The sequence below is a fragment of the Panthera onca genome, chromosome D1, assembly GCF_046562875.1.
Source record: "Panthera onca isolate mPanOnc1 chromosome D1, mPanOnc1 haplotype 2, whole genome shotgun sequence".
NCBI classification, from domain to species: Eukaryota; Metazoa; Chordata; class Mammalia; order Carnivora; family Felidae; genus Panthera; species Panthera onca.
Window position 1 is genome coordinate 75,376,582 of NC_138348.1, and position 12,987 is coordinate 75,389,568.

The 12,987-nt window shown below is 42.5% G+C and overlaps 1 pseudogene; it reads left to right on the forward strand.

Moving 5' to 3' along the window:
• The first annotated feature begins 484 nt into the window (after positions 1-484).
• LOC132660568 (SOSS complex subunit C pseudogene) lies at positions 485-1,629 on the forward strand (annotated as a pseudogene).
• Positions 1,630-12,987: the final 11,358 nt, after the last annotated feature.

Consider the following 12,987-nt stretch of genomic DNA (forward strand, 5'->3'; position numbering starts at 1 on the left):
TGAGATAGGTAAGTCTCATAATTTATACAAAAATTAACTTTCTGTAGTAATTAGAAAATTATAAAATTATACAAAAATAGATGATGGACTTGAATGTAAATCTATAAAATTTTTAGGACAAAAACATAGTTTCTACACTATGGGAGCTACCGAGTTATTACACATGAAGGAAAAGCACAATTCATAAGAGGAAAAATTGACAAATTGGAAGTCATCAAAATTAAAAACATTTGCTCTGCTAAAGGCTGTTAAGAGAATGAAAAAAAAAAAAAAAGCTACTGGGAGAAAATATTTGCAAACCACATATCTAAAAAGGAACCAGCATCTAGAATGTCTGAAAGTTTCTCCAAACTCACCAGCAAAAAACAATCCAATTAGAATATGGGTAAAAGACATGAAGACACCTTTCATCGAAGGGAATACACAGATTGCAAAAAAAAAGCACATAAAACGATGTTCAACATTATTGGCCATTAAGGGAATTCAGATTAAAACCACAATACGATATCGCTACACATCTATCAGAATAGCTAAAAGTTAAAAACTAGTGACGACGTGAAATGCTGGCAAGAACACAGAGAAATCGGATCGCACTGCTGGTGGGAATGTAAAGTGGTACTGCTACTTTGGAAAACAGTTTGGCAGCTACCATATGATGTAGCAATTGCACTCCTTGGCATCGATCCCAGAGAAGTGACGACTTCTGTTCACACACACACAAACCTCTCCGTGACTGTTCATAGCAGCTTTATTCATAATAGCCCCAAACTGGAAACAACACAGATGTCCTTCCGCCGGTGAATGATTAAAACAAATAGGTACAAAACAAAGGTCAGTGAGAGAAATGACCACAGAAGAAGGATCAGAGAGATGCAGCGATGCTGGCTGGGAAGGCGGAACAGGGGACCACAAGCCGAGGAACGCAGGCAGCTTCTGGAAGCTGGAAGAGATTTTCAAAGCAAAAATAGAGTTGGAATCTTGGCAGAACTGGACAGAGAGAGAAGAAAATTACCAGCGAATCTTGGCAGAACTGGACGAAGAGAAAAGAAAATGACTAATGCAGGGCCCATCTTCAGCAAATCATCCCGGAGCTGGCGTCACACCCCCGAGACCGGCTCTTCATAAGGACTTCCGGGACAGTGCTGAGCCGGGCACCCTGGAGCCCAACTAAAGGCAGCATGCACACGCACCTTTATCTGGATACCTCATAACTCAAGACGCCGTTGGGGAGTCTTAGTCTTCCCGTTTTACCTCCCCTTGACCCAGAATGGAGAACATATTTTCCTGAAAGTGACTTTGTAATATCAAATGCCAAAGCTACTGTCACTCAGTGCTGTACCAACTGTGACTTTCAGAATTTTGGTGACTTCCTTGAAAGAATGGTCCGTTGCAAGTGAAAGCCAACCAGGAGGATAACCAGGATGATGAGAGCTTTGGGAATTGTGTTATCTGAGGAACCAAGGATGCTGCCCGGGACTGTCACTTTGGGGTCACGCAGTTTGATTTTTAACTCTAAATGAGACTGCGCATTGGATGGTCACATCAGCTCACTCCCAAGCCCCCAGCTAGTTGGACTGAGTGTATCATGTCCACAGCGGACTTTCAAGAACCATTTACAGTACTCAACTTGAAAACAAATGAGGGTGCATTTTCAAAATGTGAATAAGCTTAAAAAAGTTACACTCACATTTGCTGTTTATAGAATTGGTATCAGTGTAGCTTTTGAGTGTATACCCAACATGTCATCCTGAAATATTCTTTAACTCATAACTAGTTCTATTCTCAATTTTAAAAGAAAATCCAAGATAAGACTAAGTTGTTAGCCAGTCTTAAACACCTTCTACAAACCTGGGCCACTATGAATAATGTGAGTAAATGCTATTAAAAACAGCTCTAAGAAGGGGCACCTGGATCGCTCAGTTGGCTAAGCATCCGACTTTGGCTCAGGTCATGATCTCACAGTTCGTGGGTTCGAGCCCCTTGTCGGGCTGTGTGCTGACAGCTCAGAACCTGGACCCTGCTTTGGATTCTGTGTCTCCCTCTCGCTCTGCTCCTCCCCCACTCACGCTCTGTCTGTCTCTCTCTCTCTCTCAAAAATAAATAAACATTAAAAAAATTTTTTTTAAAAACAGCTCTAAGAAAATAGTGGTATATCCAAGCCATGGAATAGCACTCAGCAATAAAAAAAAAAAAAAAAAAAAAAAAAAACAAAAACTGATGCATAAAAAACCCTAGAGGCCGCTCGAGAATTATGCAGAGTGAAAAAAAAGTCAATCCAAAATGGTTGTATTTTGTTAGACAGCAAAACATTCTTGAAATGAGAAAATGACAGAAGTGGAGACCAGATCAGTGGCTGCCCTGGGACAAGGAGGGAGCACCGGGTAAAAGAGAAGTGGGTGTGGCTATAAAAGAACGTGAGCATCCTCGTGATGATCTGTATCTTACTGCGCCAATGTCAATATCCTGGTGTACTAAGATTGCACTACAGTAATATTGGGGCAACGCTAAAGTGTACATAAAGAACTCTCTGTACTATTTCTCACAACTGCATTTGAATCTACAATTATAATAGAAAGTTTAATTTTTTTAAAAAAAACAGTAGCTATTCTTAGCTCTCCATCTGTTCAAAAACAGATGGCAGGCTGGATTTGACCCATAGGCTATAGTAGTTTATGGAGTTGAATGCAAACACCAGGAAATGCTATATGTTCATTTAATGGTGTTTTACATGCTAAAATGTATAGAGCTCCAAGGACAATCAGAGGTCTTAAAATGCATTTTCAAGCATCTGTTCTTGTAACTACTGTAGTGGTTTTCTAGAGGGACATGTCTGTTCCCAGTCCTAATGTGAAAGGGTTACAAGCAGTGAGTCCATGGCTTCCTCTGGATGTGGAATCTTCAAAAGCCTCTGTTCTTGCTTTCATATCAGCATCACGAGCTCCTCATCTCCTTATACACTGCTCCGATTTCCCCGCATCCTGGTTTTCACTATATCATGAGAGCTTGGTTTAACTTTCTCAGTATTTCCATTTACAATCACAGTCTTGTCTGCTGTACAGCCCACAGAAAAATTTTAAACCATATTTAAAATACCTATATTCATATTCATATTAGGAAATCTACTTTGATCCAATGCAAACGTCATTATTCGATCATTCGGTATGATTTGTTTCCCTTGCGTTGCTTTTTAACTGTTTCTTTGTTTGGCCTGTTATAATAAAATGTATGGTGATCCTTAGCTGTCTGACTTTAAGGGTGGGGCACTAAGAAGCTCTGTACCCAAGGGTGAGGCTTGGTGGAGTTTACTAATCCCAGACTTTGCAGAGCCTAATCCAAACAGATCATTTCTTTGGGTAGTCTACACTGTTAGGGCCCAGGTATTTTTTCCTGGGCCTAATAGATTACCTGGAGGAGATGCTTTACCTTTCTGCCTGAAGGTTAATAATCCTCCTTGCTGCATTCTGCAGTTGTGGAAAAAGGCTGGGATCTCAGCATTTGACATGTATATCACTTAAGCCCCATATTTTTAGCACAAGACATTCAACTATACCTGGTGCGTGCAGCCCAGACATCTAAGAATCACCTGCCTTCCACCAGGGCTGGGGAAGGAACCTGGGTCCTAACGAGTTTAGACTCACTTTCAACCAGTGTCCTTTCTAGCTCCACTTTCACAATTACTTCCAGAAGAGCCTAGTTACATCAATTCCTGAGCTTTTGGGGGACCTGCAGTGCAAACTGGGTTGATTCTTAGGTGTTCCCACTGCTAGCTTATAATTCAGCCTTCTCAGTTCTGCTAAGCCAGTTACACGTGTCCATTTGCTCTCCATCTTCCCAGATGTTGCTGCTCTTAGCTCACTTTCTGTTCATCCTGGGAATTCTGTTTTCCTTTACCATTTTACCATCCGGAGGGAGCAGGTGCTCAGCTCACCATCATCAACCAGAGGTCTTTATTCCAATAATCATAGTCTGAGCCAATGCATCAGGGACTTGTGTGGCGGTAAGGGGGTTTAGCATGACATCTGGGCCTGTCATCATTCTAAGACAGTCAAGAGCTGGGATGTGGGCATATGCCCCAACCTGTGGTTACTTCGTGTACAAGGGCTCCAATTATCATGCTGGATATAGCTGAGATGAGTGCTTCCCATTAGAGCAGGTGGTTAGACTGAAGGCAAGGGGTCAAATCTCAAGCCTAACTTGAAAGAGTAAGATATCCTTATTTGTACATGGAATATGCTTCAAAATCCTTTTTCTCCTGCTTTTTGTTTTGTTTTATTAATACCCACACTTGGGGCCCATCTTCTCCAGTTGCAGGCTCTCCTAATCTTAGGTACTTAGTCAGAATCTATGAGGGTGCTGCAGGAAGAGATGGGAGATTGAACCAGTAACCTCTGCAGAGCTTTCTAGAAATATGCACGTTTCGAACTTGGTGAAAATGTGCTCTCTGAGTTCCATGTAGCAAACATACATGTCAGCGGTAAGCTAGAGGTCAGCCTGAGGAGACACTCCCTTGGGAGAGAGCTGCAGAGTCGGACAAAACAGCCAAGCAGAGTCCTGGGGGCTGTTCAGCAGTGAGTGGCTCAACCTCTGTTGTGGGCCTATAGGATGACATACCTCCTGCCTCGGGCCACGGCACCCACTGAAAGTTAGGATACCACATAACACAAGTAGTTCACTTCCTCAAGGTCACGGCTCACCTTGGATGTTTGCATGAGGGGATTAAGAACTGAGAACTATTTGTGTTATCTATTGCACTTGACATTTTGTAGTGCTGACACATTATCGAGGCATATATTTGTTTTTTTTATACATGAAATTTATTGTCACATTGGTTTCCATACAACACCCAGTGCTCATCCCAAAAGATCGAGGAATGTATTTGTATATAAAGCAAGAATTTAGAGCATGTTTTAGGTTTTGCCAATTTGACAGGCAAGATGGTATCCTATTATTAAATAGAAATACCTTTGTTTTTAAAGTTGTGCTTTTTTTGCCCCCATGGGCCTGCTGGCAATTTGTATTTTTCTTTTTTTAATTTTTTAAAAATTTTTATTTATTTTTGATAGACAAAGCGCAAACAGGGGAGGGGCAGAGAGAAAGGGAGACACAGAATCCAAAGCAGACTCCAGGTTCTGAGCTGTTGTCAGCACAGAGCCCAACGCAGGGTCGAACCCACAAACCATGAGATCATGACCCAAGCTGAAGTCAGACACTCAACCAACTGAGCCACCCAGTCACCCCCAATTTGTATTTTTCTTTTGTGAACTATGTCTTCTTTCACTTACTTAATGTTTATTGGTTGGGGCACCTGGGTGGCTCAGTCAGTTAAGCATCCGAATTCGGCTCAGGTCATGATCTCGCAGTTTGTGAGTCCGAGCCCCACATCGGGCTCTGTGCTGACATCTCAGAGCCTGGAGCCTATTTTGGATTCTGTGTCTCCCTCTCTCTTCTCCTTCCCCGCTTGCTCTCTGTTCCTTTCTCTCTCAAAAATAAATAAACATTAAAAAAAAATAGAATTTGCCATCTATGAGTCAGATCTATTTCATTATGTTTGGGTCTTCTAAACCCTTATCTTTTATTCACTTGCCCTGTCATGGGCTAAAAATGGTGGACGAAGTCTCCATTTACTAATATGTTTCTGTCTATTACTCTTCGCAGTTCCTGTCATTTCTGTAAGAAAAACTTGATCATTTTAACTGGTGCAGCCACTGTGGAAGACAGTATGGAGCTTTCTCAAAAAGTTAAAAACAGAGCTACCCTACAATCCAGCAATTGCACTACTAGGTATTTACCCAAAGGACACAAAAATACTGATTCGAACAGACACATGCACCCCAATGGTTATAGCAGCATTATCAACAACAGTCAAAATATGGAAAAAAAGCTCAAATATCTGTCACCTGATGACTGGATAAAGAAGATGTGGTTTACACACACACACCCACACACACACACACTCAGCCAAGAGAATGAAATCTTGCCATTTGCAGTGATGTGGATGGAGCTAGAGAGTATTATACTAAGCAAAGTAAGTCAGAGAAAGACAAAAACCATATGATTTCACTCATATGTGGGATTTAAGAAACAAACAGATGAACATAGGGGGGAAAAAGAGAAGCAAATGAGGAAACAGACTCTTAAGTATAGAGAACAAACTGAGGGTTGCTGGAGGGGAGGTGGGCAGGGGGTGGGTTAAATGGGTGATGACTATTAAGGAGGGCACTTGTGATGAGCACTGGGTGTTGTATGTAAGTGATGAATCACTGAATTCTACACCTGAAACCAAAAATACACCATGTTAACTGAAATTTAAATAAAAACTTGGAGGGAAAAAAAAGATAGTAATCAAGTACATACATACATACAATCATAGCAGGGGAAAGAGAGAAGCAAACCAAGAAACAGACTCTTCACTATAGAGAACAAACTCACAGTTATCAGAGAGGAGGGGGTGATGGGTGAAATAAATGATGGTTATTAAGGGGGGCAGTTGTGATGAGCACCGGGTTTTGTATATAAGTGTTGAATCACTAAATTGTACACCTGAAACTATTATTACACTATATGTTAACTGGAATCAAAATAAAAACTTAAATATATATATTTAAAATTGTTTATAAAAAGAAAACCTTGATCATTTTGTACATATGCATAATTTTTAGATCTCCATCATGAAATATATACTCATTCATCCTTTATCTCTTTTGTGCTTTTTGCTCCCAGTTTTAAGTGAGGTTGTGAACATCACTTCCTTCTGCTTTCCCCAACAATTTCATGTTCTTACGTTTACAGATACAAATATTTCATAATGTGAATTCTCCTCCCTGCACTCTGTTAGCCTTTCTGTATGTATCATGATCTATTTTTTTGCCCATCCTTTTACTTTGAATGGTTTTGAATCACTTCAAGGTGCATCCTTTTTATATGATGTATACTTGGGTTTTCTTTGATAATCCCATTTGAGACATTTAAAAAATAATAAGTACATCCAGGCCACTTACGTTTACAGAGAAGACAGCTTTTTGGTTTTGTTTCTGTCATTGTATTTTACACTTTTTATTTCCATCAATGCTTTAAGATAATTTCCAACATATGGCTTACTTCCTTTGCTCATGTATGTGTTTGGATCATTTTATTTTATTTTTTTTATTTTTGAGAGAGAGAGGCAGAGTGTGAGTGGGGGAGGGGCAGAGAGAGAGGGACACACAGAATTCAAAGCAGGTTCCAGGCTCTGAGCTGTCAGCACAGACCATGACGTGGGCTCCACCTCACGAGCCATGAGATCATGACCTAAGCCGAAGTGGGACACTTGGAGCCACCCAGGTACCTCTTGGATCATTTTAAAGGTTTTTATTTTGTCTTACCTTTAAATGGTTACCTTCTCGGAAAACCTTGGTTTGCGAGCATCATTCATTCCGGAAACATGCTTGTAATCCAACACTCATATATCAAAGTGAATCTCAAGAACCACTGGCTCAGTTGTGATCATATGACATTCAGCGTCAGGCACTACTTGTATCACAAGACATCGATCGTTGATCAAGTGAAATTTAAGAAACGTTCTCTCCTCTTGCAGAACACTCACAGAACAGGTCACTCACAATCCAAGGTTTTACTGTATTTATTGATCTCCTTTGAGCTTCTAATGACACAGCATACAAACTACTACGAAATAATAATATGCTTTAACCCCCCTTCCACTAAATTAGCTGATATGACTTCTACTTATTTTTTCAGCCCTCACCCTTATAAAGTGTATTATAAACCTCAAATACTTTTTACTCCTAATAATGAGTAAGAAATCAGAATCCCATGCCACTTCTCACCTTCTCCTCCAACCTCCAAGTTCTGTTACAGCATTTCTGTGAGCGTAACTTGCACACGTGACCCTGTCTTTGTCTTACAGCAAATTCTTCTGCGGTAGTTTCTCCGTTTATCTCGATTGCTTGCACTTTATCCACTTGTGGCTTTCTTTACAAAATGCTCACGATATATTCCTTCATTTCTCCATGTTTATGTGTATTACGTTCATACGGAAGTGGTAGTTTGATTGATACTTTCTCTTACTAGAATGGACACGTCAGGAACAGATGCCTGTTCTGTTCGTTGGTGTATTTCAACGCCCAGATAAATATTTGTTAAATGGAGATAGAAAGGAAAACCACAAAATAGGTCTTGGGTAGGGCTTCTTCCTCCTGAGAATTTTGTCAGCATCAATCTTCGAGTGCTAAATGCTAAAGATGAGGAGTTTGAGGCTGGTTTCTGCCTCTGCTACAATTTATTTTTAGTTCTCAGCAATCTGACCTTGAGGTGCCTACGTGTGGTGTGTGTGTCTGTGTGACTGTGTGTGTGTGCGTTTATCTTTCTTGGAGTTATTGAACGTCTTGAACCTGTGGGTTTAAATTTTTCATCAAATTTGAAAATTTTTAAGTCAATTTTTATTAATGTTCCATGCGTGCTCTTAAAAAATATTCATGCTCTGTTGAGTGAAAAGGTCATTATTTATCTACTAGATCAAGGTGATTGATTTTATCGTTCAAACCTTCTGTATCTTTGCTCTTTTCAGCTAATTTATCCACTTCTGAAAGGTAGATCTCAAAACCTCCAACTAACACTGGTGATCTAATTTCTAGTGTGTCCAGTCACTTGCTTTATATATTTTGAAGCTATATTGTTAGCAACATACATATCCATGATCATATCATTTGTTATTATCTTACTAGTAGATGTCATCCTTTGCCCTTGAAGGCATGTTCATCTTATCATTGTTTTGCTAATGTTAAAACTGCTGCCATGGCCAGTCTGGGAGGACTATGTGAGGCAGGGAACCTCAAGGTTTCTGGAGAATCTGGGAGGATGAATAGATGGGTGGCCCTTCAACTGAGCCAGTAATGCAATTAGCAGTAAAGGTAGTTCAAGGTGGAAGGACTTGCAAAAAGGAGTCCACAAGGGGCCTTATGCATTTATTCTAGTCCAAATGAGTCAGGTCTTGTGAGTTAGGCCTAATCCCAAAAGGCTTAATATGCTTTCTGAAAGAACCGAGGCGGTCAGCGTGTGGGCAGCTGTGATTTGTTCCAGTTGGAAAAGGAATAGTCACAGGGTGGAGAAAAGTTTCCTTCCTACCTAGGAGGGCTCAGAGAGAGACAGCCTTCATATAACAATGGGGAAAGGGAGAGACCCTCACCCATGGCATTACTGAGCATCCCAATGCTCGCTCCGGTCTACTTTCTTTAAGTTATTACTCAACAGCTTAAAGGATTAAACCCTTTTTAAAAAAGACTGGCTCCAGGGCACCTGGGTGGCTCAGTCGGTTAAGTGTCTGACTTCGACTCAGGTCATGATCTCGCGGTCCATGAGTTTGAGCCCCGTGTCAGGCTCTGTGCTGACAGCTCAAAGCCTGGAGTCTGTTTCAGATTCTGTGTCTTCTTCTATCTCTGACCCTCCCCCATTCATGTTCTGTCTCTCTCTGTCTCAAAAATAAATAAACATAAATTAAATAAATAAATAAATAAATAAATAAATAAATAAATAAAAAGACGGCTCCTTTCCACAGAACTGGCAGGCAAGGAGATAATACAGATGACCCAACAGAAATACACTGAAGTCAGAGACATTTTCCTTGCAGAGTAATTAGAAAATACACAGCACAGACGACAGACTGGCCAGTGAACTGTACAAAGCCCCATTAGAAAAATGAGGCCCGATGGAGAGGGTGAAGCAAAACCTACGTGCATAGGTGCTCTTCCTTGATCTGTGAAGCCTGGGGGAAAGCGGCACCAGGACCCGAAGGGAGTGCCAGCCCTCACCCATCCTAGCATAGATATCCTGCCTGGCTGGGTCAAGAGGAAACTACTCACCAGACTTCCTTGATCTGAAGGTTCTATACCTCATTTCTAATGCTGAAGCAAGTCTGTGGCAAATAGTGTAGAGAACACAGAATTAGAGATGGCGCCTGGGGAAAAAATTGCATTCAAAGTAAGGCAGTTATCTTCAAGCAGACAGACCATTTGGGACATTTTCAATACAGAGCTGTAAAGGAATACACACACACACACACACACACACACGATGGCAGACTTCCAAAAAGAAAGGTAAGAGCCACAGTTTCAAGAGATTTCCTTCTTTTTCTCCCTCTAACAGGTAAATAATGATGTGAGACCCTTTGGGGGAAAGGGAAGGACAATCATGCCTTCAATCTTCCTAACCACCCTGAGGCAGGTGCTCCCATCTCCAATTTACAGATGAGTCCAACTGCACAGCTCCTTCCTGTGTCCTCATGAAGGATGCATGGGGGAAAGGTGGGCATGGGCTGCTCTGTTCTGAACTGACAAGGCAGAGAATTAAAGCTGGTAGCTTCAGAACCAGCGGAAACACAAATACATCTTGGGATCATGGTTTTTTAAAACACATCAAGTGGCACCTTTTAAACCAATGACAATGACTTCTATTTCTGTTTCTAACCCGATTCCTCTTTTGGAATTTGCTCTTCAAGAAACACGAGGCTTGGTAATGAGGACTCTGAAAGCCCAGAGCCCAGATCCTGTTGCAGAACCCCAGCATGACTTCCTGTGAAACTCCTAATAAATCATTCAGTTTTGCCTTGAAGCCACTGAATAACTTTGAATAATGTGAAAGCTGGTGCCTCAAATCATTACCAGGACACCCACACGGGAGTCCTATTTACCCAGGGAACTGTTAAATTCCACCTGTGGTAAATTGGCATCTCCTCCCTGCCATGAGGTGGTTCACTTCAAAGTTGGTTACGTTTTTTTTTAAATTTTTTTTTTTTTCAACGTTTTTTATTTATTTTTGGGACAGAGAGAGACAGAGAATGAACGGGGGAGGGGCAGAGAGAGAGGGAGACACAGAATCGGAAACAGGCTCCAGGCTCTGAGCCATCAGCCCAGAGCCTGACGCGGGGCTCGAACTCACGGACCGCAAGATCGTGACCTGGCTGAAGTCGGACGCTTAACCGACTGCGCCACCCAGGCGCCCCCAAAGTTGGTTACGTTTTAAAAGTCTTGCTTTCACCAAGCCTGTCTGGTAATTGCCTTCTCTTGAAAATCCAGATCCAATCCACTAGGCCTCCTGACAGACAACAAAGAGGAAAACAGTGAGTGAACGTAAGAGCCAGAGCACCTAAAGGATCCGTTACACGGTGTATGGTATGGGGTCGGCCTGGCAAGTAAAGCCGTGGGAGGCAGGCCTTGATGTGTGCTCTGGGCAGCTTGACGAGGAGGAAGGGAATGGCCACTTATCGAGCATCTACACCGTACTAGGCGTGGTGTCATGCCCTTTTCCTATTTATCTTCCCAGCATCCTCTACATAGTAAAATGAACCTTACTTGGTAGATGTGGGACCCAACTGAGGTCATTTGGCCAGAAAGTGGCTGAGTTCTAACTCCCCAGAATTCATGCTTCTCTCACACCATACCCAAAATGCCCTAAGCAAGATTGCCAAAATGTTTCAATGAGGAACCCGTGGAGCAGATATGCCTCCTTGACTGCTACGGGGTTGAGGTTCCTCTCAGGGAGCGACAGATGAGATACTGATCGGGGTGTCAGATACCCAGTGGACAAAGCTGAACTCACAGCCTGTGTGTCTACAGATGGCGTCTAAAGCTGTTCATGTCTACTGTTACCAGTAAGGGCTGTTCACACATCTGTGGGTAGGAAAGGTTTCCCTAGACTGGGAGAGTGGACAGAAGGAAATGAGTATTTATTAAGAGGTAATAGATCTTAATGATGAAGAGCATGGGTGTCAGGGCCTGACTGTCTGGGCCTTGATCTCATGAGCTGTCTTGCTGCAAAACAACCTAACATGTGTGTGCACGTGAGGGTGCCTGGGTGTGGGGGCAGCAGAGAGAGACGAGCAGGAGTGGCCACGTGCTGGCTTTGCTGAAACTCATCAATGACAACGTGAGACGTATCATGTTATTCTATTTCTGTAGAGGTTTGAAATTTCCCATAATGAAAGCATAAAAATAAACCTGAGCTCCTTCACTGCTCACCTGTTGTAAGACACTGACAAGTCTCTTGGCCTGCCTCAGTTTACTCCTGTCAAATTAAGTACTAATAGTGCCTACCTCATAGGACTGTATGAAAAATGAATGAGTTAATCCATGGAAAATGTGGAGTAGCCAAAACGTCCCAGGTATCAGACATGGTTTTACAAATTTACTATTTCAACTGATTCCTCCCATCAATCCTATGAAGCAAGATAACTTCCATTTTTACGTGAGGAAGGGGACTCAGGGGTTCTGGCAACAAAACATGCATAAAAACCCAGGTTTGCTCCATAAGCCTGGTTTGTATTAGACGGCCCCCTTCCCTAGAAGCGACTCGACCAGTGATTTACAGACAGGGACACTGAGGCTTAGTGAGTTTCCACTGTTCTTGGCATAGGCTGGGGACAAGATACAGACCAGGCAATCTGTGACATGCAGCCCGGGCTCTTTCTGGTAGACTGGACAGGCTGTCCCTGCGGCAGCCTCAACACCCACTCTTGGGGCAGGACGGTGAAGAGCTCTGCATTTCAGTGGCCCTGTGGCCACCGTGAAGAACAGAGATGTCTCCTCCTCGCTGTGCCCCTGCGTGAGCAGGTCCTTGAGTCAGCGGCCTTCAGTCTTTCCCAGACCACAAGCACTGAGGCTTATAAAAGAGAACCAGACAAGGGAGAGAAAAATAGAAACCTCTGAAAAACTTTATGCTAGCAGCCTCTGCATTTGATAAATATTTTAGTAAATCTCTTTCCAGGGCGACGGGCACTTGAGCGTGCCTAAGGCCGCACAGCGTCTCCCTCTGAGACCAGCTCTCACAGAGTGGCCCACAAAGCTCTGTCAGCCTTGCCGAGTCCCGGGACCATGGGGCATCGGCTGGAGTCCTTCCTTTCAACAGCTGCTTCATCTTCCCGAGGAACTTGCTCCCAGACATCCCAAGTCCCCTGTAACAGCCTGAGCCATCAGGGAGTAAGTCATGCAGCCTCAGTGA